This window comes from Apus apus, chromosome 6, assembly GCF_020740795.1.
Source record: "Apus apus isolate bApuApu2 chromosome 6, bApuApu2.pri.cur, whole genome shotgun sequence".
Classification (NCBI taxonomy): Eukaryota; Metazoa; Chordata; class Aves; order Apodiformes; family Apodidae; genus Apus; species Apus apus.
This window is the reverse complement of record NC_067287.1, coordinates 7,120,437-7,146,272: the sequence shown is the minus strand read 5'-3', so window position 1 is coordinate 7,146,272 and position 25,836 is coordinate 7,120,437. Positions and strand designations below refer to the sequence as shown.

The following is a 25,836-nucleotide window of genomic DNA, read 5'->3' as shown; positions in this document are numbered from 1 at the left end:
AGCCGGGTGGCGGCCCTCGGAGCGCTCCCAGCCCTTCCGGCGGGGTGCCCAGGGTCGCAGGGGTGGGTTTTTCGCCCCTGGCCCCTCGGCTTGGCTGTAGTTGCCCGCAGGCGGGCTGCGCTCCTACCGACTGCCGCGGGTTCTTACTCAGACCTCCCCTTAATATTTCCTGGGGGGAAAGGATATATTCGTGCTGCCTGTGATGGTAATGGAAGGGGGTCTTTTTATTATGCTTTTTTTCTGGTGCATGTCGGACAGTTCTGCATGTGGTTAGGATCCAGTGTGCTGTAATCCAGTGTGTAAGTAGAATCGAGAGCAAACTGTGTCACAGCCTGGTTTTTACAGTCTCTTTTAGTAACGTTTTTAAATGAGTCTTCAGCACTTACGAAGGGTTTCAGGTAGAGCGAGACAAAATGAGACAAAAAAAGAAGTAAGAGCCAATGTAAGAAACAGCTATACCTAAGAGGAATTTAGATTATCAACGATAAGAGATTTGCACAAACTCTGTTTTTCATAATTAAGCCTGTAGCGCAAGATACGTATTGGTGGGTTTGTCTGATCTCTGTAGAATGCTGGATTAGGGAGATGATGGCAAAACCCCAAATTGAGTGATGAATACTTCGTTTAGGGTGCATTGTCAGGTAGTATAATCTACAAAAGCATGTTGTGTTTTGGAGTGGTTTTTAAAGTGTTTTAATTTTAAATCTTGATGCTCTTTTTCATTAGCCTGAAATTAGAAAGAGCTTATGTGCCTAATGCAAAATAGGGAATGTGTTTGGTTTCTTTTCCTCATACAGAGTGTCTGATAGTAGCCTTTTTGCCTTCAGGCATTAACTTGCAATTTTCAGCAGGGTTACTTTCTCATGTCTTGTCTTCTACAAGGAGTATCGTACTTGCTTTTTGGTTGAGTACTAAGTAGAAGACATGATTACAACCATCTTACAGCATGGTATTTCCTATTGGATTAGGAATAACTTGATTGTTGAAGTGAAAGCAAGAAAAAGTGAAGCTCTGAAATTGTTTTTCAAAAGGTTTTATTCAAACTAAATGTTATTCAGGAGTAAGATGGCAATGGAAACACGTTTTCTTCAACAGCCTCCCATTTGTTTGTTACAGTGATAATATTACTGGCAGGCAGCTAGTCCTGAGCATTTGTTTTACAGTAAGTACTATCATGTTGAGGGTTTGACTATTTTGTAAAAAATCTGTAATTTATAGCTTGTGCTATTCAATTAAATGAAAAAATCTTCAGTTGTAAAGATAACATGAAGACTTACTGTGTCGTTTAAATCTTGGAAGGTCAGAAATGTAGTACTGGTAACTGCATTGCTCACTATTCTAGGTCACTGTTTATTTTACAGAACTGTAAATTTCTATCAAGATCAACTACTACTTTCCCCAGGAGTAAAAATGAGTTTGACTAAATACCAGAAATTTTAAGGGGTGTACTAAGTTAGGTTTGGTAGCTGTTTTCCAGAGACTTTTTGATAAAGATTTGGGAGGGGTGAATTATGTAAACCTGTTGCAGTGGTTCTTTGATTGTATTTTATTCCCGTGTGTGTATGGAGGAATAAAGAAAAATCTGAGGAGATAGATACTACTACTTTCCTCTTTCTTGTCTTAAGCATAATTCTGTCTGTACTTGCTTTCTTCCTTTAACTTGGATTAAGATTTTTGTTTTGATTTCATATGTTTCAGTGTTTTTGCCTTACATTATAGCCTTATTTTATAGTACTTAAAGTCTGTCTGTGAAACTGTTTTCCAACTAGCTGGATGTTCTAGGTGAAGTGCTTGAGGTATAGCTCTGGGTATGAAACACAAATAATGTGGTTTTGTGCTTTATTCAGTTGAAAGGTGCTGTCAATTTGTTCCTGTAGCCTAGGTTAATTTAAGTTCATATATATTTTTATCACCATTTTCACATGTTTACTTCTCCCAGACTTAATTTGCCCAAGATGTAGTGTCACATCCTTTTAAATACCATGATACATTGGAAGTTTCAAATATTCTAGGCTCTTAAAAGTAGTTGATACAGTTGCATTTTTTTGGTCTCTTTGGGGAAAATGGGGCTTTTGACAGCAACTTCATACAGAGTGAGTTGTCAGATAATAAAGCAGTATAAAATCTGAATGTGCTGCAATGTAGCATACATTGAATTTTTTTGAAAGGTTTCAGTATGTTTTGACGTCGTTGTTCTTTTTTGGTGAGCTGGACAACTCAATGCATTAACTTCTTCTATTGCCTGCATTAAAAAAAAAAAAAAGACAAAGAACTTTGAATGTCCTGATTACTGATTGCTATTAAAATTAGTATTAAAGTGTGTATATTCTGAAATTTCCCAGCATACCCTAATTCTTCTTCTTTCGTAGATAGGAAGAGGGTTAAGCAAAGCCAGAAAATAAACAAATACCATAATTCACAGGTGTAACACCTGAGCAGCTTTCACAGAAGTGGTAGAGCATTCCATAATCCTGGCAGCAGGAGCTTGGAAGAAATGCAGAAGTGATGGGATTCGGGAGCCCAGTTGATCTTTTAGCCGCAGTTCTCCCACATACATTCCACCTAGTAATGGCTGGATAGGAATCACCCAAGGGCTTTTGTTAAAGCTGCATTCCAAATTCAGCCTTTTAGTAATGGAAAGATGAGTCGTTAGGCAATGCAAGACCTGAATAATAAGGTAATTCACATTGTACTCTTTAGGCAAGGAGAATGTGTGAATACCTTAATATGGTACTTACTCTGGATGGTAGGTAGCATGTATGCAAGCCTGTTAAAGTAGGTTTTATATGTTTCTTTGTTGGCTTTTCTTGGAGTTGGTGGCCTGATACACTGTATAACAATGATTAGAGATTTTTGAAAGCAATATTGGGAAGCTCTAGTTCTAAGACATCATAAATCAGCAGCAGATTGTGATTAAATAATGTTGAGAAAATGGTACCTCCAGCCTACCTATAATCTTATTTTGATTTCGTACATTTTTGAAGGAGTGCTTTAGAGGAAGTAGTGTCTGAAACCAGATTTATGGAATGGAAGCTTGGCAGCCTTAATTACAGAACAGCCTCTGCTGCTACTCTTGTGCATAAGTTGGTCTCCTGCAGTTTAATGTATGTATTATGACAATCCTGTCAGTGTGTCATTTTACATGAACTCTTCTCCAATATATAGAATTGAAGTTTCTGAGAATATTTTATTATTGTGTTTGTATCCAGGCTACTGAAGCAAACTGCAGATTTGAAATACATGACTGTGGGATGCTTTTTCAAGAGTTTCTTTTCTATTCTTTGTCTTGGATTTCTAGAAGGGGAGGGGGAATTATCTTTCTGCAGCTATTGGTTTCTGCATAAACATTTATATACTGCATTGTTCACGTGTCTTTGTTCATCTGCTGCTAAGTTGTGTCCTTCTATATCCTTCCAAACATCAATTCTTGAATGGGAATTTGTCCCTTTTTTTTTTTTAACACTCTGAACTTTCTTCTCTGTCCCCTCCCCAATTTTATTTGTTAGCAAATTTGTACTTCCTTTTATGGAAGGTCTTTGTCCAGTCATGTGTACAGAAAGGTCTGAAGGCTGAAACTTGTCAGGACGAACATCTTAAATAACATTAAAACTGAGTAAATAGCATAGCATAGTTGCTCCCTTATTTTGAAAGCATGGTTTTGGATAACTTGCCTTACTAAGTAAAAAAATAACCTCTAGAAGGCATAAAAGTAGAAGGTGTCATTAACCTATCACACTTGAAGAAGTAAGTTAGCAGCTAAGTGAGATGTAACAGCTTTCTGTTTGTGTCCAGCTGAGCCATTTTACTTCGTTATGGTGAACCAGCGTATAGATAGATGAGCTCCTTGCAAATATCTGTCTTTGTGAAAGAGGCCATCATACTGACATATCCATAGGTTTTTGCTCTCACCTTCTGTCACTCCCTCTGATCTGCTAAATGAGCTGTTATTGTGAGGGGTTTCTCAGCATTTCACTTTCAGCTGTGTAAGATGTAGGTCTTTTATTCATTCTGTCAAATTGAAGCATGTACAGGGAGGCTCACAGGAGCAGTTTAACTGGCAGATGGAGGAAATGGTGACTGGAAGTGAGATCAGTGACTGCTTTAGCATGGCTAAGTCTAGAAAGGCTGTTGGTGTGCAGCTGATGAGTGAAATTTAAACTAATTTGGGTGCTTCTGCCAACAGCAGATTGAGGAGTGTTCTCATAGTCCTTTCTGATGTCAGAGCTTTGGGTCTAAAAACCTGCTGGTGGTGAGTAGCTGGGAGCAATTGCATCATTGACTGGCATGCTGGATCCACAAGAAGATTTCTGTCTGTTTTTGTGTTCTAAGTGAGCTCAGAAGTATTTTAGATGTTCTTGTGGAGATACAATATGAGTTTGGAGAGGCACTGGAAAATGTTGACCGTTACAACTTAGGCTTTGATCAAATATTCATTTCTTATGTCCAGGTGATGCAGTAGTAAAACTAGTAAATCCATTTGTGGGGAATTCTTTTCCATGTTTATCACAGTTTGATTTGGAGCTTTTCAACAGAAGGTATGGTAAAAAGCCTGTTTACTTTAGAGCATTGTAAATCCCTCTGTCTTTTGAATGAAAAGCTATATTTCGGGCTCATTGTGCTTTGTAGGTGTTTAAAGACTAAAATTTACTGCCAGAATTAGTTTTTTTTATCCCTTTATTTGCTAATACATTGAATTTATTCCATAACTTAAAACAAGAACTGAACCCTTGCCAGTATTTGTCTTCCCTTAAAAGTAGTTTGATTGACTAGCATAGCTACATAGAAAGTCAGTACCTTGACTCAAAATACAACTTGGCTTGTCTTTTTGAGTTGTGCATCCTTATCCAGAATATTCCCAATCAAGAACTTTTGCCTAACAGCTTTACAAGGAAAAAAACAAGGGAAGCTGACTAATTTTCTTGTGTTAATGACTGCAGCATATACTTCAGTGGAAGAAACTGTGGTAAAATGGATACTTGGATACTCGCACTATCTGCTGATAGTAGTTCTATGGTTAGAATTGACAGTAATGGGTCTTTGATTTTTTTTATTTGCCTTGAAGATTTCAAGTTATTAATTTAGGTGTTATGGTCTCCTTTTGTTTTAAGCACATCGAAGAGATCTTTAGTGTATATTGATTGCAAATAATCCCTAAAAAGGATTCTAGGCATGTGTTTCGTTGCATGTTATTGTCATGGAAGAATAAAGTGCTCTTTCAAGGATTTAAAGCTGTACCTCAAGCCAGTACCAGTGTTGCTCTGAGGTGGTGTCCTTGTGGTATGGATGGGGAGAGGAGTAAGGGGACATGCAAAGCTATTAAGTGACTTTATGGAGGCCACCACAGGAATACTAATGCCTTCTGGTTAGGCTTGTGGTGTAGTAAAAGGATACATATCTTTCATACAAACTGTTGTGTTAATTTATGAAAGTGCTATTATTTTCAACCCAGTGATTTGTGTGGTAACACTACACAGTCCTGTTTCCCTCTCTGTTTTCAAATAACGGCTCTAGAATGGAATACCTGTATTTATGTGGACGTTCTTGTTACTGGGAGAAGCAGCTGACTCCAGACTGAGCTTAACTAGTAAATGATTTAAATACAGAAGAGTCTTCATCCAGTGTAAGTAATATCATGTTTTGACTAAGATTTCTGAGTTCTGAACAGTACCCATAGACTAAGTTCTTAAAGCACTAATATGAACAAAATAAATTAATTACTGGGCTAACCCAATTATTGCAACGTATGATAGTCCAACAGTTGGCTCTTCATCATTAGGCATGATGATCGCTCATCAGTTGCTACTTAATCTTGTCTTTACTGACACTGAAGTTTCATTTGCAAAGTAAAGGAGCAGAAGTCCTTATCAAGACTTGTATATCAAAATAGTAGTGAAAGCTGTCCCAGCCTAAAATACAATCAACTTTTCATCTGGCCTTTTCTCTTGAAATATTGGGCAATGTTAGAAACTGGATTTGTCTGTCTTCCTTGGTCTGCAGCAGTGTGAAGGCTTAAAATTACAATGTGTAATGTAAATGTGTAGGCATTCTGAGTAACTCTCATGTCTTCCGGTATGCAACAAAGTATGGGCTAAACAGGTTCCTGCTTAACATTAGCCTATTTTTGACATGTGGAATAACTGGGCGTAGGAGACCCTGAAAAGATTTTTCAGCTCTGATCAGACAGTGTGATTTTGGGCATGTTTTAGATCAGTGGTGACAATTCTAAGGCCTGTTGCTTGACTGAGATCAGAGTGATCTGATGGGCTTTTTAGCTATCTGGCTAAACATCTTGTCTCCCCATGCTGCTCCAGAGAGACAGCAGTCTCCTGTATATCTGTCATATCTGCACAGACCAGACATCTGTATCTGGGCAGCTGACTAACTCTTGATTTGACAAATAAGAAAGTCCTCATGCATCGAGTTAACAGGCATCCTGCTATAATACCACTCACAACTTATTAACCTCAGGACTCTTAGGTTTGCAGTAGTTGTTTTCTGTATTCATATTTTATTCATATCTGCAAATACTGCAGTTACATGGTTATAATGGCAGTGATTCTAAAACTTTGAAGTTATGTTTGGATTCAGAATGCCCATGTACTATATACAGGTCAAAGGTAGGCATAACTATTATAAAGAAGAAAGATGGATTCTCTCTCATGTTTGATGTTATAGGATAGACTTCCATAGAAAATTACAGAGGGACAAGGAAATTATTTTAAATTATTCTTTGTAATTTTTAAAAATACAGTAGAAGTAAGTAAACTTTCTGTGGTTTATTTTAATTTGAAGGAAAAATCCTTGCTGATCCTAAGAAGGCTTCTTACCAGGCTAATTGAAATAAATTTGAGCAAAAATTTTTCAGTTGATTCCTGCTGAATCTAGGCCATCCAGGTACTCTGGTTTAAATAGCAGTAATTATCAATAAAATAATGGAATGTTTGTGGACAAATATGCAGCTTCAAGCACTGCTCACTGCATGAAGCACTGCTCACTGCAGTCACTGAAGACTGAAAGGAGAAGCTCTCTGGGTCATTTACTCCAGTCCGTTCTTACTACAGAAAAGAATCCCTGTGTCAGACTTTATCTTAATTAAATTGCTAGCTGTCTTCTTTCCTGCTGGGTAGCAGTTGTGAAATCTGGTTCTGTGATGCCTCCTGGCCTGCAGCCTGGGTGACACTGGCAAATTTATAGACACATAGTTTTATGGCAACATTTTCCTCCAGCTTAAGTAGCTGTTCTCTCCTACAGCCGCATGTACCATCTAATAAAGACCTGTCCTTTCTGTCTTTTGAATAAGTTAGATGGTCTTTTTCAGTCTCGTCTTCAACTGCTTTGTTTTTAGAATGAAATTAAGATTTCCATGCAAGTTTTAACGAGTGCAAATAGCATCTTCTATATACGGTCTCACCAGGGCTTACTTAGAATAGCATTTACTTTTCTGTAGCTTTCCTGAGAGTAACTCAGGATAGCAGGTACATCTTACTGCATTTACCTTTTTCAAGGCTACATTGCATTATGAGTTTAGTCACAAATCAGTACTCTGTTTATGATTGGCTGTCTTCCATCTTGGTTCTGTTGGATGACTACTTGGTTTAAAAATTCCTGTCCTTACAGCCATTATGGTTATCAGTGTCCTTAAGATCGTATTTTTGCATCTGCTGGTGGTACCTCCAACATTTGTGATCCAAAGATGTTAGTATTTTGTCTCATGTAGAAATGAAACAAAGCTACATTGCTAACCCTCTCACGTATTTTCCCCATCACTGCCACATCCATTTGTCCCCTCTTTTAAATGTACTTCTTGTTGTAGTACCTTTTGTTAGTAAGCCATTTAATTACTACAGTAATTTTTCTTAATCTCCACTGTCACTACTTTATAAGTTTCCTGTAGAATGCCACACGTAATTCAAATAGATAGGCCTACTCCATTTATTTTTGTAAAAAAGAAATACCTGCTTTGGGGCTTCTGATCTGATGAGGCTGTTCTAATTTTCTGTAGTTAATGCATTTGCTGTCTTCATCATTTACATCGTGAATCTTGTTTTTGTTTTAACTGTGCTTTTTCAAATTAAATTTCAGATGTGCTACAGTAGGGTTTTTTTGTTGCTCTTTTTCTATTTATATGGATAATGAACTTTTTGTTAGCAAGTTCTGACTTGGACTGGTAACTTCTGTTTCTTGACTTCCAAGGCTTACCTTTTAGTTGCTCAGTCTGTTTTTTGCAGGTGTTGTTGTTTGTTTTGTTTGTACTGGCTTCCTCTGCATTTATTCCCAATCTAAATTTGTGGTTATTCCTTTTAAAGGGCTCTCCTTCCTTTCTAGCCCTTCTCCCTCTGCCTTAGGGAATCTGTAGTGACGGCAAGTACCATATGTATTTTAGAAGATTTCTTATGCAATACATACGTGTAACATTGTTCAATCTACACAAAGTTAATCAACATCTTTCCTTACACAGATACACCAGTTACAATAATATATATTAAAATAATACATCAAAGACAGTTTGATTATCCTCAGCCCCTGGATTGTTGTTGCCTTAGGCTATATCAAAGTCCCTGTCCTGGATTGCCTGTAATGCCTTTTGGTCAGAGAAATGCAGGATTCTAATAATTATTAATAGCACTTCTATTAATTATTAATAATCCTTCTTTGAATATTCTGACTATATGAATAAGATTCTTAAGGACTGACTTAGTAATACAGCAGTATTAAAGTTTGCTGTCTCTTTAAACTATCTCCTTTCCTTATCTGACATTTGGCATCACAGAGAATGACTGTAGCACTGACCTTCTGATGTGTTCACACTTCCCGAGTGTGATAGGCAAAGGTTGTTAATAAGCACCCTTAAAATGCAAAAAATCTGATTTTCAGCAAGGTCTCCTTTCCTATTCTTTTCACCTGTCAAAGCCTTTCTGACCTGAAACTTGTGTATGCCTGTGTTCAGCTAGGGAAAGGTGTATTTGGTATTTGCATTTTGAAGCAATTTGCAAGTACTTGATCGTGCAATGGTTGAGGTGTTTATGAAGAAAACGGGTGCTTATTTTTCATGTCACTCATATCTTTATACTTGTCTCTCAATCAGTTTTCTGGAAAACTTTTCAAATAAAGTTCTAATGCACTATCTAATGTATTAGTTTAGATGAAAAACTTAAAAATATGAGTTACAGAGATCCTTCAAAATAAAAGCTTACTGGTGGCAGTACTTGTTCATATATATATATATATTCATACCTTTTTAATTTAAAAAAATCCATCATGCCATGAAACAAATCTTTAAGTTCACTTGTCCCTCCCCTCTAAAGAGAGAGAGTCTTTTAGCGTGCTAAATTTCTTTGATGCATAGTGTCTTGTTTCATTGATTATATCATGAAAGAGGAGGATATACCATCACAAAAATAATTGGTACTTAGGGCAAAAGTTAGCATTACTTCCTTGACTGAACCCTCTACTTATTAAGAAGATGAAATATCTTTGAAAGGTATGAATACCATGGTGGCAGAAAACGGTACTCCATGTTTGTTTGTTTGTTTGTTTTTCAGTTGTGAAAAGGAAGAACCAGCTCTCCATTTCCCTTGTGCTTGGGTCCAGACAGTTAAGCTGCTGTTCTTCTGATGTTGTGCTTACAAGCGTTCATCAGGAAGTAGCAAGATGCTGATTTTAATTTCCTTTGTTACCAGAATCTTCAGTTTAGAAATAAAAATCATCCTTAAACAACTATTGGATGAGGCCATTGTATTAGTGAAGCAATTGAGTTCTGACCTCCCTCTGGCCAGGAAGTTAAAATTCAACTGCATTGCAGGGCACTGCTCGGTACTTAGTCTTCAACGCCATTTAGACTGAAGCTGCTGCAGAGGACAGTAGCTCATTTAGAAACAATGCAGGAAGACTTGCTATAAGAATTAGGTAGTCTAGTCTTCTGCAAGTTAGACTGTCTCCAATGAACGTTGTTCTTGAATTGTGGGTTCCACAGAAAACTGGTTTTTAGCTATTATGTAATTCAAGAAGCTTTGCTGACATGGAAGGTTTTGCTGGTGAAACTTGACTAGATGTCAACTAACTTGTGAGACTTCACTGGATGAACTTCAGGTTAAAAACTAGTTCTAGCTGTCTGTGGGATATTCAGATCTGTACAGCTGTCATTCAGGATGACAAGATAGATTGAAGTGTAACTTGAAAATCAGCTAAACTGAAACAATTGCACTTAGTAAATCACAGAGTCATTCAGATTGGGAAGGACCTTTAAGATTGAGTCTAACCGTAAACCTAACACTGCCAAGCCCCACCACTAAGCAGTGTCCCTATGCACCACATCTACATGTCTTTTAAATCACTTCAGGGATGCTGACTCCACCACTTACCTGGGCAGCCTGATCCAGCATCTGACAACCCTTTTGGTGAAGAAATTTCTCCTAATATCCAAGCTAACCATTCACTGGGCAACTTGAGGCCATTTCTTCTTGTCCTATTGCTTGTTACCTGGGAGAACAGATCGATGCCCTTGTTGCTCCAGCCTCCTTTCAGGCAGTTGTAGAGAGTGATAAGGTCTCCCTTCAGCCTCCTTTTCTCCAGACTGAAGGACCCCAGTTCCCTCAGCTGCTCCTTGCAAGACTTGTGCTCCAGACCCTTCACCAGCTTTTTTGCTGCTCTTTGGACGCATTCCAGCACCCTCAGTGTCTTTCTTGCACAGAGTGACTTCATGGAGACTTGAGTATTTATCAAAACAATATAAAATCATTATATTGTCCACCTTCTACTGTGATTTTGCAACTTCTTTTGATAAAGTCAGCTTTGTAAAACAGCTTTGTAGTTACAGATTAATATACAGTCATCTTGTGACATACTAATTTATATCTCAGTACATAGACTATGTTAATATCTAGAAATCAGGAATTTTGCTGAAAGTAACTACAGACTTAAATATTTCATTGGCGTTTAAAACAAATCTGAGATCTGTGACAAAAAGCACCAAATGGTGGGACAGGTGTGGGGGATTTTTTGTTAGCTTTTTTTATCTCTTATTACAGTGTCTCAGTGAACTCACAAGGAGGAACAGTTCAGTTGCAGAATAAGTGAAAATAGTTAACTGTCCTATTTAGCAAAAGAAGAATGTTACAGCTGGCCTAGTCTGTATCCTCAAGTCATTGCTGACCAGCTAATCAGAGACTTGGTTATAAAGCCAAATGAAGGAATTTGCTAGTTCTGAAGTTTTGGTAATGTATTGACTTACTAGGGTTGAAAATTCCAGATTAACAAAAATCTTGCCACGTCTTGCTGCCTTTGCTTTTCAAGTGCAGTAATAGACTATCCCTAGGCTGTGTATAAGGCTTCCCACCTGTAGCATTTTGTACATGACAAACTTCCTGCTACGGGTGTGCGTGGTGGATTATGTGTGTCCAGTTCTTCTCAGTTAGTTTGGTCCATACTTCGTAATTGCCAAAATTTGTTCCTGTCCTTCTGGAATTATTGTTGAGCCAGTACAAAGAGAAGACAGAAAATTAGATTTAGGTTTGGCTTAGGAAAAAACTGTTCTTTTAGGTTGTGTAACAGTGTTTTATGCAAAATAACTGCTTATAACTTTGTGTGCTAGAGCCATGAGCCTTCTTAGTCCAGACCAGTGATCTTGCCTTGCTGTCCTGGTTTGAGTCAGGATGAAGCCAGTTCTCTTTTTACTGATTTTTTTTTTTTTTTTCCTTTAGTGAACTCTCTTTTAAGCAGCACACTTGCTGAAACTATCAGCAAGTTTTCCAGCTAGTAGACTGATAACACCTGAATGTTTATAGATGTTCCCAAGAGACCAAGGACACTTTTCTCTACTTGCTGGATTTTCTGCTTCAGACACTGAAGGAGCATAAGAGTCATATCTACAACCTTCCTGTTGGGAGGAGTGGACTAGACAGATGGCAAAATTGACCAGACAAATTATTCCATCCATATATACATAAATCTTGGTATAAATTCAGGGATCATGGAAATCAAGCCCGTTTTGCTTCTTTTCTGTTCATGGCTGGTGTCCAGGGAGGACTGCCATCTGTCCATCACCACTGATCCCCAGGCCTGTGCATCCCTGCCCCTCACAGCTCTCCCCTCAGCTCCTGTCTCTCTGCTGCTCTCTCCAGCAGCTCTGGGACATTTCAGACCTGCTCACGGCTCAGGAGATGCCCTGGGAGCTGCTGGGGGTGAGGTGATAGGGGTTTTGCACAATCCTGTACATTTGTATATATTTGTATATATATTTTCTTTTATCATTAGTATCAAATCTGTCTAGTTTTCAGTCTGGAAATTCTCACTCCGTATTCTCTCTCCTTTCCCTATTCAGTTGGGAGGGAGAGAGGATTGAGAGCATTGTTGTCATTGGTAATTGCTGACCCTGAGTTAAACCATGACACTTACATATTATATTAAAGCAATCCAGAGATGCATGTTTAGAACTCTAATAAATATTATAGACAGGATATATAGTATTTCCATTTGTGGTGATGGAGTAAGGCTATTGCTTTTATAAATCTCACTATTTGGGAGCACATATGAATAATTCAGTCTGGAGTTAAAGATCTTCCTATATTGCCACCTGCTCATTATTCAGAAATGTTTGTTACAGTCTGCTGTTGCCCTAGCAACATCCTGAACATTAATGGTGCATCTATGAAAAAGCTTTTGTTTATCTAGCAAAGCCTACTATCTTACCTGAATTGTTGCAGGATGCATCTCAAGTGTCTACTCCAGGTCCCAACCCTAGTTGTTAAAAAATAATAAAAAGACGTTAATTTTTTGTTGGTTGTTTTTTTTGTTTTTAAACTAGTAAAATATATTACACTGATTTCCCTTAAAGTCCCTTTAGGGTCAAATAATGCCATTATATTATCTCATTTGAGTATTGATCCTTGATTTTACAGATATGCAACAAAGTAAAAGTCACATGACTCTTGATGTTCTTAGGGTCCCTCTCTGTCACTCCTCCCCATCTCTTTCCTCTCTCCTTTCTTCCTCCCCCATTTTTGTGACCTTTACATGAGAATCGGATCTTGTTTAACGTGAAACACTCTGGGATTTAAAAAGATCTTTGTGTTTACAAAGTTGACATTAGCCAAATTTGTGGCAGGAGCAGGGGTGGTGTGAACAAAGTCCTTGGAACTGCTAATGCCACAGCTAACAGAAGTCTCCCAACTTCAGCTCTCACTGTTACTGAGTGGGTGGAAGGTAACAAATCCCAGCTCTGAGAAAACTCGTCACTATTTGACCTGTTGAGTTTCAGATTCTGAGTTCTGGGGAGCAGTGAAGACTTCTGTTAAAATTAGCAAACTGTAGTCAAACTTCACTCTGGAAAAATACTTAAGACTCTTATGTCTCTCGGTTTAAGTTAATGCATTTGTTAGTCTTTTGCCTCTGAAGTACTGGAGGATTGGATCTGATGAGGTGAGAAGTTCCGTGATTTCTGAGGTGTTTCTTTGTACCTGCCTTGTTACAAGAAAGCATGCTGTCTGCCATTACTACCAGATTGCAATGTTTTAAGAGTATATAGAGCTATGGAGAGAGAACAAAAGGACTTCTGAGAAATCAAAGGTTTTCCAGAAGGCTGGAGTAGTATCGTTATCTTCAAGAACTGTCTGGTTTTGGCTTGTAGTGAACTTAAGGGTGTTTAATCTAGGCACCTGGTAACTAGCAACATAGTAAATGTTAAGTTGTGGGAAAAAACGAGGACAACTGAAGTAATTTGAGAAATGTGGGGTTACAGCTGATATGGCCATCCTGATTCCAGCTGGAGCCTCCCCCTTGACTGTCTTGTCTTGCTTCTAGGCACCTGGCACTGAAGCCCTGTACCCATGTTCATAGTTGTTTAGAATTCCTTAGGATGATAACACAAGTTGTTGTGCTACCCAAATGTGGAATTTTACAAACATGAGAGAAGGTTTATTGTTTGGGTTTTTGTTATTTTGGGGGTAGGCATTGTTATTTGGGAACTTCTATTTCAGCTGTTCCTTTGCAGAAAAGAATCCTTGTTTAGCATAAACAGTGTCTTACATTTCTCTATTCTCATTGATCTGAAAAAATTGTGATCGTTGTGACTTTTTACTGGAATGTACAAAAACTTAGCCTTACAGGTTGCTTGATAGTGTGTTTAGTGAAAAAAAGATTGATTTTGCATCCCCTCAACATTCCACATCCTTGCTGGGTGTGACAACTCTATGGGAATTGCTCATGGGTTTTGGACAGCATGGCTTCGAAATAAGTATATTCATTCTAAAGAATGATTATTTATCACATACCTTATGGAGACCACATTTTCCTAGGGGAAAAAGAAAAAATTGAGAGAAAAATGGAAAAAAAAATATCCACTGGGACAACACGAGTTCTGAGTGTTGGTAAATAAGCAGATACTGAGATTTAAGTAACTTTCTGTTCAGCATCTGGCACTTTCATGTGCCTGGCCTGCTATGTTAGTCCACTTACTGGGTCACTTATGGGGAAGCTCAGAGGAGAATTATCAGAGATGCTATTTTTTGCTCAGACTGCTACTGTTTCATTAAAACAACAAACCACAATGAGCCTCATGTAGCTGAGAGGATACTACAGTTTTTGCTTTCGGGGAGTTGATGAGATGACCTTAAACTCCAAGTTGCAAGTGAGTAGCTTAATTTTCTGCTTAGCAAATGCCTGGCATATGGGTGAGACTGCATAAAAACTGAATGTCTGGAACAGTCTGAATTTAAATTACAGGTCAGGAAAAGGTTAATATAAATATATTAATTCAAAACTAGACATGGTGTGTTCATTAGGCTTGCATGAATTTATCATCCTGAGACAAAATTTACAATTCCTTTAATTTTATTTTATTTTTACTAACAGTGAAGTAGGTTAGATAGGTAATTTGTAGAGAAAATGTAAAGGTCTTGAAAGGCTTATAGACCCATTTTTAAGACGTAATACTGAATGAGAATGTTCAGAAATAGAAACAGCTGGGGGTTGAAGGAAAGATGAGTGATAAAAGAGGTAACTGTCAAAACAAAGTAACTGATCTTAAGTCTGGCTTTATGATATATTCACTTCTTTGTTTGGCATGGGGCATCTCTCAGTTGTTTGCTTGAACTGCAGAAGCCACGCTCTGTTTAGTTAATTAAGCAGCAGTGTTTTCTCTATATCTCAAAAATTAATCTGTGGTTGAATGTAATCTGGGTGGTTCTTATTCCAGATTATGCAGACCGGCTACGGTTTCTGCTGGTAGTCTTTCCCCCCCCCTTATGTTACATAATGATGTAGCTCTCAGAAAATGAGAAATATGGCCCTCTAAAATGTGCTCTAATGTGCTTTCCAGGGGAAGAGAAAAAGAGTTGGGGTTTGGTTTGTTGTTTTCTTCTACTAAGCATGACTTTAATGACCATAATTAATTAAGTGAATGACTACCTCAACTATAGGATCATCTACTAGAATTTTATTTCTGCTGAGTCCTCCTTGCTCCTTGAAATAAACTAGGGATTAGAGCAGCGTGTTTCAAGAGGGGAAAAATTGGACAGAATATTTTTCAGCTTCTTCTTTACCTGGTCCCAAAAACCTTTTAACTTGGAGACACACTATGTTTGTTTAGTTGTTGTTTTTATTTTTTCTTTGAAAAGTCTGATCATGTGAATGTTATTTTTATTTAATTGTTCAGAAGTTTTCTACTCCAGGTAACACCAAAAGTCTATTTACACCCACAGATAAGTTTCTCTTTTTCTGGTAGATTGCCAGAAGTATTTTTATTGGTTTGTTTTTATACTGTTACTCTAGACCTTTTAATTAACAGTAAGTCTTTCATCAGCAATCAGCCCTGCAAATGGACCTACCAGACAGACACTTGGTCATTTGGTGTCTGTTGTCCAGAAGGCATTTGAAATGGAATTGCATTTAGTCTTTAAGACTAGCTTTGCACAGTCTGTGTTTTGGGATTGTTTAAATTAGAATTTTAGCTTAAAATCTACTGTATTTAGAGCTTGGACAACACTGTTGTTATCTGGTAACCATAGCTAATTGGTGACTAGTTTCTAAACAGCAGTAAAATTGTTTCATTTATGCTAGTAAGATTTAGGATATATTTTACATCTTGTAACAAGAATTAAGTGATCAGAGAAAGATATTTGGTTGAGCTTGATTGCTATTCTGTCTAAATTGTGCTTCTGGTGCAATGGAATGAAATTACACTATTTGAGGGTTTGTGCTTTCTTGGAAGCAAGGAATGAACTAAATACAGAACTTCTCTAGGGGTCTCTGCCGTGATGAGTAATGCTCCCATTGCAGACCAGATGAAAGAGGTGAAATCTCTGAAAATATGAAGGGCCTCAGGGAACTATGCCTTTTGTATATGTTTCCTGGGAGTTGTTACAGACCTGTCTGAGAGCTAATTGGGTGTGTTGATGGAGCAACACGTGTGAGAGTGCAGCAACATCCAGATCAAAAGAAGTGTTGTCTGCATACCTGAAGCCATAGCCTGGGGTAGAACAACAGGAATAGCTCGTGTGCATATTAGTATAGGCAGGTAACTGTTGAGTAGAGAAGTGGGATAGCCAACAGTTACTCTGAACCTGCCATGCACAATAAAAACCTAGATATTTCAAGAGCTGCCATCTTCAGCTAAAGAAAAAGGGTTGTGTTGTTTTTTTTTCCCCTAGGATCTTGCTGGTCAGGTATGACAGCCAACATGCATGGAGCGTGGCCACTGCCATATGCAGCCATTAACAGTGGAGGCTTTAAAGATGAAGCACAGGGAAGTTAACTAGCATAGGAAGATTTAGACCTGTACTAGACTGTAACAGTCTCAATACCTAAATATATTTTATACATACTTTGTTTGCAAAAGGATATTTTGGTACTGAGACTGCTGTGGTCTGTGACAAGTCTAGATCTTCCTATGGTGATTTTTGTCATAATAAGCATGGGAAATAATAAATATTACAGAAATGTGTGTTTGAGTATGTATGTATATGTGTGTATATATATTTATCTATTTTTTTAATCTTGTCACTTAAAAATAGAGGGTCCTGATCCTCCTACTGATCAGGAATTATAGATTCCTACCATTGTATCTTTCTCTCTGGAGCCCCCAAATTGAAAATACTGCTCCATTTGCCTTCCAGCCTTACTTGGTATGCTGGGTTAGAGTGGTTGTTAGAGAAGTACAGAAGATGGATAATATTCTGAAGTAGTACTAATAGGCACTGTGGAAATGCTGCAGATGGGGTAGTGATAGCAATTTCTCACAAGCAAGAAAATTATAGACTTCTAGTCTGGATACTGATTTTTGAAAGCATGATAATTAGCATATCATAACTGGCTTTTTTTCTGCCTCTGTTCACAAAATGTTTTTCTTCATTATGTGAGTTCTGATAGTGGTTACATGCCTTGATACTGCTGATGACAACTGTGTTTATCTGCTGGCACTGTGAACTAACTTACTGATGCTGCTTTAAGTTGTGGTCTCAATGCCAAACTGAAGAAATTAAAATATTTAGAAAGGAAATTAGTGTTTTTACAGTATGAATGTCTTTGTCATACTTGTGTGTCACATCAAAATTTCTTTCAGTCTGGTATAAACTTCTGTTTTGAGAGTGGTCTGTTAATGGCAAAAGTGATGAAAATCTGTACAGCCATTTTGTAGCACATGGACAGCTTCAGAGCCTTTTGCATCAGTTGCTTGTGAATTGCTATCAAGGAGCTCAATCCAGGCTCGGCCAGGTTGGTGGTTGCTGTCACTGACAGTGCCCAGCTGTTGATTTGCTGTTGTCTGGGAGGCTTCAGCAAGTGCCTCAGCTGCCTGCTCCGGCAGAGCTGTGGACACCAAGGGATCAGCGTGGCTGCACAGCTTGCTCTCTGAAGAAGCACACTGAGCCTGGTGTGAGGTATTATGGGAAGCACATCTTCAGTGACTGCATAATGAGGCAGAATGCCAATATGATGCAGGTATGCAAGTTCTGAAACAGGATACTTAAATACTGCCTGAGAGAAGAAGAAAATGTCTATAGAGAAATTGCAGTTTGCATTTGGTCATCCTTTTTTTCCCCCACAAAAATCAATTTAGGCCTAATCAATCAATTAACAGATCATCAGCATCCCTAAACCTCTTCTTTCTTTAAACATGGACTTTAAACAGGCCTTTTCTTATGTTTAATAGTGGCATTCTTGCTAATTTTAATTTAATGAATAATCTACTTGTTCTGAGATTGGAAAACCACTATAAGTATCGTCTGCCAAATCAAGACCATTTCCCTAGGTGGAAAAACTGGAAAATGTCCAATATGTACATTTTTAAGTGTTACTGTTATCTCTATTTTAATGAGGAACTGTAACTAAGATTATTTTTTTTATAAAGATTTTTTGTCAGTTCAAATCTTGGTTTCAAATCAAAGCAGGAAGAGTTGGCTTTTTTACAGTAGGCTACATAAATTATTTTTCTCTATGCAGCATGTTAATGGCTGTCTTTTGTATTGTGGACCAAATACTTTGTTGAGGTAACAAGTAATTTTGTTTGGCTGGTTTTTAAAAATAATTACAATTGATTTAATGAGGATCAATGGTCTTTTATATTTTTTCAAGTTTTTACACTAAGCAGACATCAGAACTGCTGTGGCTTTGTTATAAACATACAAAAATACAATGCTAAAGGATTGATATTTGTTAGGTAGACAATTTTAAAATTCTGATTTTTATACTCAGTAGGTTTTTAAGCTACCAAATGATGTACAGAAGCTAGAAGTCTAGCTTCAGGGAATTATCTAAGGTGGTGGTTCTTCTTAAGTTACTTTAAATGATTACTTCTGTTTGACAGATAAAAACAGGTTTTGTGTCCTTGATCTGAGTGACTTTCTGAACTTTATGATGGTGCAGAGGTTTGTGCTATGAGGAATCAGAGTATGTTTCATGGAGTTTTTGGAGGCTTTCTAAATATATAGTTGAAAATGAGTGAAAATTTTGGGGGGGGGGAAAAATCTGCAAGATGACAAAAGGGCCTGATGAAGGATGATGGGTGAGTATACAATATAAACAAAATCAGGGTAGAAAGTGAGGAGTTGGGGATTACTTGGAAGATGAAATGTCTTGAAGCTGGGGGAGGGTGCTGGTGTGGGACACAGATATAAAACTCTGTAAATCTGCCGTGGAGCTCCCAGAGCCCAAACGGCTTAAGAGACGGGAGGAGTTTTTCTGCTGTCAGTTAGGTTTCTCTGAATGATCTAAGCTAAGCCAACAAACTCTTCAGTCAGCATAGTTGTTTCTACAGAGCTTTTGCTGGTGCAGCAATGTCATGTGAGAAGGGCATTCATTTCTCACCTCCCAGGCCAACAGAACTATGCTAGCAAAAACTGAAATATGTCATGTTGTATTTCATAAGCATTTCTACATAGTGCTTTCCTCGTGCCTTTAGACAGGCACGTTCTTTGGGGGAGGATGGGCTTAGCCATTCAACAAATGTGTTTTCCACTAACCTAATGCTTTTCTATTTATGTGTTGAAAGGCTAATGCTGTAATAGGCTAAAATGGCTTTTGTTTGCCAACATTCATTACCCTGTGCAGATGCTTGCCAGTGAGACAATATAAAAAAATAAATTTTTGTTAACTATCATGAAGTCTGTTTCAGAAATTTTCTTCCCCTGCCTCTCCTTCTTCAGCTAAAAAAAAAAGTGAGACCTTTGGAGGGAGTTTTCCCAAGAAAGTCTGCAGTTTTCTTCTGCTATTTATGTCCAGTTAATTTTTTAATGAAGACTGTACTCAGTAGGTAGTAGGACATAACTTACATAGACAGTGGGATGCATTCAGTTCTTAATTTTGGAAGAGGTAGAGTAACTGCATATTATTCTTTTGTATTCTGATTTATCATCATGCTATTTCTTTGAAAATCTGTTTACTAAATACCTTAATAAATTAAATAAAATTAGAAGTATCTTCTAATGCTAATGCAGTAAATGGGCATTCAGTTGTTAATTGATTAATGTGTACCTTTAAAACCTGTGTACATAATTTTATCATTGGCAAAAGCATAAATCTTTGTGTATTTGAGTCAAGGCAGCATGAATTAATTTGTACAGCATTTTCCAGTATATAAATGTCAACAAGATTGGGGAATTTTTTTATTTCATGCTTTGAACATGGGCTAATTTCTCATTTAAATGCTATGCTATTAAGATCAGACCTGGACAATATCATAGTTCCATAAGGAGGCCAAGGTTCTTTGCCTCCCTAGTTAGTTGTTTAATGAGTTTCAAACTTCAGACATAAGACAACACTGTGCACATGCTTTATACATGTTATGTGTGTGTTGGCTTTTTCAGTAAAAGGGAACAGCTGCCTCTTCATAATTCCGGTTTCTCTCTCTCATAACTATACAGAGCTGCTTTGAATTTTCTGCTAAATGAATGGTGATCTTAAGATCTACTGCTTCGTTTTTGTAAAACCTGTGTGGTAGATTTCAAGTCTTTGAATCCCTGGGTGCTGTTGACTACTGGGGCAGAGCTGATAGAGAAGTCACCACTGCAAAAAGAGGGAGGTAAAGCTATTTCTCAGTCCCTCTTGCTGCTTTCTTCAAGCTGGCTAGTGCTCGCATCAACTTCCTGTGCACCAGCACAGCTCAGCAGCCCAGCAAAAACGACCCTAGCATACAGCTTTATGGTTTTCAGTCACTTCTTGAATCAATCACACCATGGAACAGCTCAGCAAGCACTAGAACTGATGGGAGTGTGGAGGTGGAGCCACATTTCACAGGCTTAGGGGCAGAGGCTAGAGGGAGAAGGAAGAAGCAAGACCTCCCTTTTTTGACAGCAGTGAGTTCTTTGTTGATGTAGCTGTCTGAGGCATTAGTCTAACTTGCCAAAATTAATTGTTTCTGAGAACTGTGTCAATAGTGGTCCTCAAGAACTAAGCAGTAGCTGGATGTAATAATTTGCTTGGTTTTACCCATAGTTTTTGTTAATGTAAGAATGAGATAATTTTGATCAGTATCTTGCAGCTTAAGGCATAAACATTTTCCCCTTTCATCCTAACAAAAAAATATGTAACTTTTTGTGACTACTGTTGGTTCATTGGGAGGGTTGGTGTTTGTTCTAATCACAGGAACCCTGAGGTTATGATGCTAATATAAATATGTTTATATTGAGTTTAAATGTTTCCTAAAATAATTGAGGTGAAAAATAGCTGGAAAAGCTCTTGTTGTGGCAAGTCTTTTATGTAACAGTCTTCAAAGATCTTTTTGTCTAGGGAAGGTCCTGACCTTTTTCAAAAAAAAAAAAAATAAGGAAGATTTGTGTTACCAGGAACTACAGTGCTGGGATAGACAAACAGCTACTGCTGCTTCCTGATTTAAATTTTAATACATTGATTGGTTTTGTTTTCTTTCCTTTAAACTCTAACATAAGTATATACTACACCAAGTATGTGTTTCTCTGTACTTTTCCCCATAAACTTAATCTGGTTTCAGGGAGAGTACAGATGGATAATTAAGTTCTGGCCTTTAATGCTTGGCTAATAAAATTAAAGCAACTTGTGAAGAGAAGTACAGCTTTACATGGAACTAGAGCAATGTTGAGAGCTAAGACAAGGCACTACTGCGTACAGCCTGGAGATGGCTAAATTACTTGCAGTCAGCCTCACTTGGATTGGGCGTGACTGATTTTGACAGTAAAGTTAGGGGGTAAACTGCTTGTAATTGTAGTAAAAAAATGAGGTAGGCAGCTGTTGTCCACAACCAGGGGATGCTCTTTAAACCTGTGCAAAAATTATTTTGAAATACCTTGTGAAGAGAAGCTTGTTTAAGAAATAATTTTTAATTTTACCTTTCCACAGACAAATGTGTCCACTTGATGTGTTTAATGCAGATTTTTCACTCCCCCCTTCTAATCCAATTTCCTGCCCTGAATTTGATTGTTACCAGTTATTTTGACAGCTGTCCCTGGGGTCTTTTTGACAGCAATTATATCAATAATAGCTTTATCAAAGAAATTAATCACCTTCTGTCTTTTACCTTCTTTTCAAAAGAAAAAGCATCTACTTCTTCTATCAAGGGCAGAGCAAAGCTTCCTATCTCCATCTACATTGCCAACAAAAAGGAGATGGAAGTCTTGAATCGCATTAGAGAAATTGGATTAAGTTGAGTAGATCCTGTTCCCAGAAATATCCTTGCTCGTTACAAGTCAATATAGTGGGTTTGCATGTGATGATTTTTCAAGTCAGAACCTGAAAACAAAGGACCCAGTGGTTTCCCATGTATCATGGTTTGGGAGGCTTCTGTCATAAAACTCAGCAATGGTTTTGGTTGATGTAGTCTCTTCTATCATTTGGTTGTGAAGAAGAAAGCAGTTTTAAGTTTTTACGGTCTCCTGTTTGAAAACTATATGCTTGTATGGAATTTAGATTGAATGGTGGTGATTTAGTGTAACCGGTATGATGAAGAAGGAAGAGCATACATTTCAACAGGGAGTTTTTCAGATGGGGACAGCAGTCCAGAAGGTTAAGGAAGGTAAATATTACATGTTAGTCTCCCGTCTTACATACAAGTCCATGTACTTGTCTGTGAAAGTAGGTGCCTGTTCTTGTTATCCATAAAAGATACTAAAATTGGAAGGCTTTTTTCGTAAGACCTGTTGCTAGCTGTTTGTTTTAAGTGCAAAACCAGGTAATGTTTGGCAATACTCAGTCCTTTGAACTGTTTAGATAGTTTTAGGCCAGATGTATCATGTTCCTCTTAGGAAAATCTGCTAAACTGTATTGATCTATATTGCCACAGAGTCTGTGGCCCGTGTGGGGATTTGGTGTAAATCCACTTAACCAGTTTGCTTACTAGGACCTATTTTCTCTCCAAACAATAGAGCAAATCCTGAGATCTGGCTTCTTGGTTTCCTCTCCTTTTTTCTGTCCTGCAGGGGACTCAAGAAATGTACATCCAAATATTTGGGGAGGTGAAAGAGGTAGGATTCATAAGGATGGACTGTGGTCTGTTGTGTGTGTGTGTGTCCCAGTGTCTGCAGCACATAATATTCCTTAAGTCTCTTTTGATCCCATCTGTGCAAGTTTAGAAACTAGAACCAAGTTATCTCAGCTATTAAAATTGTCTGAATTAAAGAAAACTTCAGGGATGGAATGTTACCCAAGTACTAGACACTCAGTACTGTGAGTCACAAACACAGGGTTACATTGCCAAATTAACTGAATCTATGGCTATCATTACTTTTAAAAAAACGCCTTTTTTGTTGTTGTTTGGTAAGAAAAAATTTGTCTTTCTATTATGTGTAATGTGTAGCAAGGGTTTGTCACTTACTTGTGTGTGTGCATATAGTGATTTCAGTTGACTCAAAATAGATACATTCTGTGAAACCAAAAAATAGACATTGTTTCTTGTGAATTGAAACTACACAGCTTTTTGCTTCTGTCCCTTTTCCTGTTGGTTGCAAAGCACAAAATCTGCAGGCTTTAAATGTGTCTGCAGGTGAAAAATCTGTTCATAACAAGTTATAAAATCACTTGCAGTTAGGTTGTTGCACAAAATATAAGGACTTTTTTCTTGTACATCAGTTTTCTGGGTTAGCATGGGCAAGCACATATGTTTGCAGCAGAAGTTTCTCTGAGTATGCTGAACAGGAGCTCTTAGTGAATTGATTGAATTAAAGAAAAAACTTAAGATGTTGATTACAGTTACTACATTTGTGACTTGCATAGGGAGTAGGAATTAAATTATACTTAATTTCAAAGAATATCTTTGAAACTGGACTTTGTTTTCAACCTGTTATAATTTTTTAACATTTCTCTGAATACAATGCAAATCATGTGTCAGTTAACAAAAACAAACAGCATCTCTATTCTTTGTTTACAGTAAAGACTGTTAATCTGAGCTTCTTCATAAGTCTTAAATCACCATCTGGATTGTCTGGAAAAACAAACTCAACAACCGAACAGTACCTGTGTGTCCCTTGTTGCATTTCTGCACCTTTTTATTTCCAATTTTTTTCTATCATCTGTAGTCCTTTCCTTCCATTCGATTCAGTAAATAGGGTCTTTTAGAGGATTAAATCATAGCCCATCCCTTGCCTTTATTTTCCATGTTTCTTTGCAGCAAAATTTAAGTCAGTGTGTATAGTATCTCATAGCTCTTATCAAATTGTATGCTTTTTGAGATCTAGAAATGTAAGTGTAGCCAGGTTTTAATCCCACCTGCAAGGAAACCTGGAAGTCTGAGGGCCATGGTGCTCCTGTTTAATGCCACTGCATTCTTCTCTGTTGTACCGAGGGAGTGGTTCAGAGTTGTAACTGTTTACGATGAATTAGAGATATTGTAGCACTTAGAGGTGTTTCATGCTACACAGTGTTTAAGTGATAATTTAGAATTCATTTAACCCAAATCTCTTGAGCAGGGTTTATTTGGGGGCAAGTATGTTGTTCCTTCTTTATGTGTATGTATCTCCTAAAGTGTTGCTTTCTGCTGGTTTTACAGTTGATGTAAGGTCTTGCCTTTTCATCCTTTCTTCCTTCATATAGCACAACTCTTCATTTTGAAAGAGAACGGTTTAGTGCAGATTTTTCACCTACATCAATTAAACTTGGTGTTTATAACCATAGGGTAAATGTCTCATTTGTTTCTTAATTTAATTTCAAATAATTTGATATTTTTCACTTGTTTGTTTTCCTGAAACATTATTAATTATCATGTTACTAGCGTGGAAGTAACAGGAGCTCAACCAAGGTGACAGAACATTGTCAATTGTTATTTGTACTGTTTTTAATAAGCCTCTGACTAGTCAGGAGAAACGTGTTTGAGGAATGCAATACAGAGAATCTTTTTAGCTGTTTAATTTCAGTGTGTTTCACAGATTTGAAAGACAGTTATTTGTGTTCTTTGCTTTAGGATATTTTAGCTGTGTTCATAGGTTACATTTTCTTTGCTAATAGATGGCTGTTGTTGCCTGCCACTTCAAATGCATGCTTCCTTGTGGGTGGTGATACTGCTTGTTTCTCAGAAAAGCACATCTGAAAAAAGGGAGGATGGTACATTGTCAGTTTTGTAGGAATTTGTAAATCCTCATTCAGGGGAAATTACTTTGAATAAAATTGTCTTGTGTAATTCAAGTTGCCTAAAATATGGATTATGTATTATGCTGTTAGATGATTAGCTATGACAAAGAGAAAAATGCTGTTATGCTAACAGGGATTTGTGAGCTCTTATGGCCTACTACTCCTCCACACCTGCTGGTCTGTGTATCTCACTGTCTTTTCAGACTCTTCTGGAAGATACTTGCTTGTTTATGGAATAGTTTCCCTAGGAATGTCAACAAAATATTTATTATGACTACTTGTTAACTCTCTTACTACAGAAATATCTTGGAAGTCTAATGAAAAACATTATTAGTGTTAGATAAAGCAGGTAGAAGGAATAAATATGACAAATTCTGGTTTCTTTGTGGGTTTTTTGGTTTTTGGTTTTTTTTCTTAAAATGCCTATTTAAGTTTTTGCAGGTCATCATGTTCCCTTTCTCCTCCCACCCCAAATAAAAGTATCATGTATTTCCTTTGATTTTTAGGCATTCAAAAGGGATGTTCTTGCTGATTCAAGACAACATAGTTCTGTTCAGGACTCTACACTGGGGATAAGGACATGGGACTCCTCCTGCCAGATTCCAGATGGTTCATTACAACTGACATCTTGGTTGACAACTGTGAAAAGCAACTTTGGATTATTTTATTTTATTTTTGTGGGAGACCACAATCCCCAAACTGTAGGACATATCAGGTAATAAATCAGATACTTAGACTTTTCTTTAATGTTACTGGATTATTTCTTGTTTTCTTTAAGCATTCAGATCTTTTTCTTTGTTTCTTATAAGAAATGCA

The 25,836-nt window shown here is 37.5% G+C and overlaps 1 protein-coding gene across 17 annotated transcripts in view; it reads left to right on the top strand.

Moving 5' to 3' along the window:
• The window catches only part of R3HDM1 (R3H domain containing 1), a 77,165-nt gene that overhangs the window by 629 nt on the left and 50,700 nt on the right, over window positions 1-25,836 (top strand). For 15 of the 17 annotated variants that reach the window (XM_051624261.1, XM_051624254.1, XM_051624249.1 and 12 more), the window contains exon 2: window positions 25,527-25,735. The gene's annotated coding sequence lies outside the window, so the exon portion shown is untranslated. Of the gene's footprint in view, window positions 1-109; window positions 300-22,864; window positions 22,923-25,526; window positions 25,736-25,836 lie in introns of those variants that run through there. The other 2 variants (XM_051624246.1, XM_051624245.1) reach the window with 2 other exon arrangements.